Here is a 3,034-nt window from a genome sequence, read left to right as displayed (position 1 = left end):
ATGTTTAACATGTTTATGAAAGTAGATTACCTTGCCTCAGTGATTATGGACCCTAGTTCGTCCATTGGGTGGGCTCCTAGATCGCCCTAGGCCCTAGATCGCCTAGTAGATGCAAGATTAAAGAAAAGAACCTATTAAGAAAGTATTTTACTTTTTATGGCATGTGCTTGGACTCTAGTTCGTCCATGGGTGGGCTCCTAGATCGCCCCTAGGCCCTAGATCGCCTAGTAGTACCCTAATGGGTTCGGGATTAGCTACCTTGGATCTATTTAGGGATGCGCGCATAGTTAGCACAATGTCGGGCCCACAGCAGCATAAGTAGTATTTTCACTTACTATATGTATAAGTTTCAAAAGTTCATTATTAGTTTTAAGTGAAATCAGTTTTTAAGATCATGCTTAGTTCAGTTAGATTTCTATAGTGCCATGTGAAATCAGTTAGTAGTTTATGATTTAGTTCATGTGCTTATTATGATGAGTATGCCATGATATCTGTCTAGATTATATGTTTCAGTAAGAATAAACGACAAGCATGAATATGTTTTCTTATATGTGTTTTATGTCATGATATCTGTCTAGATTATATGTTTCAGTAAGAATAGACGACAAACATTAATATGTTTTCAAAAGCATAATTCTGAAATATGCATGGTTTAGTAAGTAGGATGGTACTTGCTAAGCTTTATGCTTATAGTTTCATTTTCCTTATACTGCAGATAAGGGCAAAGGAAAATTGGATTAGCGGAGATGGCAGGGACAATGTGAAGTGTGTGATGTGGTGGAACATGGAATCAAGAGCCTTGAGAACTTGCATTATGAAGAATGCATTATTAAGAATGCTAAAAAAATTAGCTTTCTATGTGTCGTTTATTTCCGCACTTTTAGAATGTCAACCGACATGAGTTTGCCAATATGTATTATGTTATGCTTAGATTACTTGTTATCTTGATGTGAGTTAACAAACATGAATTATGTTAGTCATAGCCTACCTAGTTGTTCTATGCTTTACTTAACAGTTGATACATTACAAGTGCATGCTAATTAGAAGTAAAATGCATAATTTAAAGTTAGGGAACCATTTCTGATGTTAACATGCTGTTTATGATGAAATCAGTTGATAACATTGCTTAGTTTTAGTGCCAAGTTGGTACAAAGTCCAGGTTTCTAAATCCATGCTTAGAAATTGTGAAAGTATGCCTAATTACCATGTAAACATATGTTTAATAGTCTAGGATCATTTAATACCTGTTGTAAAGCTTAACTATATGTTTATTGTTCCACTCCCTTCTCCATGCTCTTCGATTGTAATGATTGTTTGACCATTGTTTGCTATTATGTTTAGACTTTATGCTACTCTTTTGAAAGCATGTGTTTACTCAACTATCACATAGTAAGAAATTTTAAATTAATAGTAGATTTTAGCAAGCAGTAAGGATCGCCTTAGGGGTAAGAAAGGTGGTCGTTACAACAATATTCTGATAGGACAACAACTTAGTCAGAAGTACTCAAGCTGCATCATTTGAAAAATGGAGAAGTCTAATATATGTTGACAAATAAGAAAGTCCAATGGAGTTTGTAGATGAAAAAGTTTAAGTATGTCAAGATTAACGAGATACTTAATAGACAAAGACATTCAATAGAAGTTGGTAGATGAAGAAGACATAGAGTAAGATATTTTAGGCGACCCACATTAAGGCCTCCTAGTAAGTGGAAGAAGTCCTAAATTTGAGAATCTTGATCAGCAAAAGAAGTTCAAAAGATATGGAAAATCAAAAGAAGTCCAAGAGGCATGGACTTTTGGTATATGAGATAAGAGATTATGAGAAAACTTATAATCTTGGGTTTTGGTAGATTTTTACATATAGGGTGTGAAACTGGTCAAGAAGTAGGTGTTTTTGGATCATAGTCAATTATTTAATCAATTAAATAAAGACTAAGTTCAATTGATTAAAAGTTGAGTTGACATAGTAAACGATTAAAATGTTCTACAACAAATAGAAAGGTTATATTTTAAGTTCAGTCAATTAATGCGATTCATGTCGATTGGATAGTTTATTGAATCACTTGTTAAATTCAAAAAAATTAGATTGTTTGAGTGGATCAAATTGAATTGAGTCAAGCAATAGATGTTCCATCCATTGGGATGGACTTGAGTGAATTAAAATTATGTTGAATCAATTGAAGATAACAACTGAAAGACAATGATCCAATGGCCAATATTTAGTTGACTGATGAGAATTTGAATCGATAGGAATTAAAATAAAATATTTAGATGAACCTTATATGAACTTAAGAAACTATTCTTTGTATAAGAGCCCAAGGTCTTTAGTCTTTCTTTAAAGTTTTTATTTTACAGTTTTATTGCTTATATTTATATTTAAAAGAAAATTTGAATGAGATTTCTTGGCTTTTGACAAGGAATAAATATAGTAAATTTTATGGAAAGTGATACACCTTTTCTAGTCTATAAAGTGGTAAAATATATCGGAATCACATTAAATAATTTTGTGTAATTATTGCCTTTGTTATTTTATTATTCCACTTCTTATCTCTAATCGTAACTAACATAGATCGAAAGGATTTTGTGAATCTTGCTGATCCTAATATATTGTCAAATGAAAGTAATTAGATTTCTTATTGCTATAACCATAGAAAGAAAATAGAAAATTTTCAATTAGATGATATAAAATTAGATTTCTTCAATAATTGTATTGAAGAAGCTTACTTTGAGAAACCAATAGGCTTAAGTTAAGATTGGATAATGAATTTATGCTTCAAAGATGCCAACGCCTAACCAATTGGCCTACACACAAGTAAATTGGGAAGACAGAATCCCCTCAACAATTCCAATATGTAAAGTGAGAGAATCTTTTAAACGTGGAATCTCAAAAAAAAAAAATATGAAATCATATTGGATCTATTATATACAACCTTTTCTTATATTACAAAAAATTATTTCTACAATTCAAATTCATGATCACAAAATCACATAACAATTTTACCCCTGCATAAACTTGTGCTAGATAAGCAACATA

Source organism: Curcuma longa, chromosome 21, assembly GCF_044706935.1.
Source record: "Curcuma longa cultivar G26 ecotype Majalengka, Jawa Barat chromosome 21, ITB_CL_G26_1.1, whole genome shotgun sequence".
In the NCBI taxonomy this organism is placed as follows: Eukaryota; Viridiplantae; Streptophyta; class Magnoliopsida; order Zingiberales; family Zingiberaceae; genus Curcuma; species Curcuma longa.
This window is presented reverse-complemented; position numbering follows the sequence as displayed.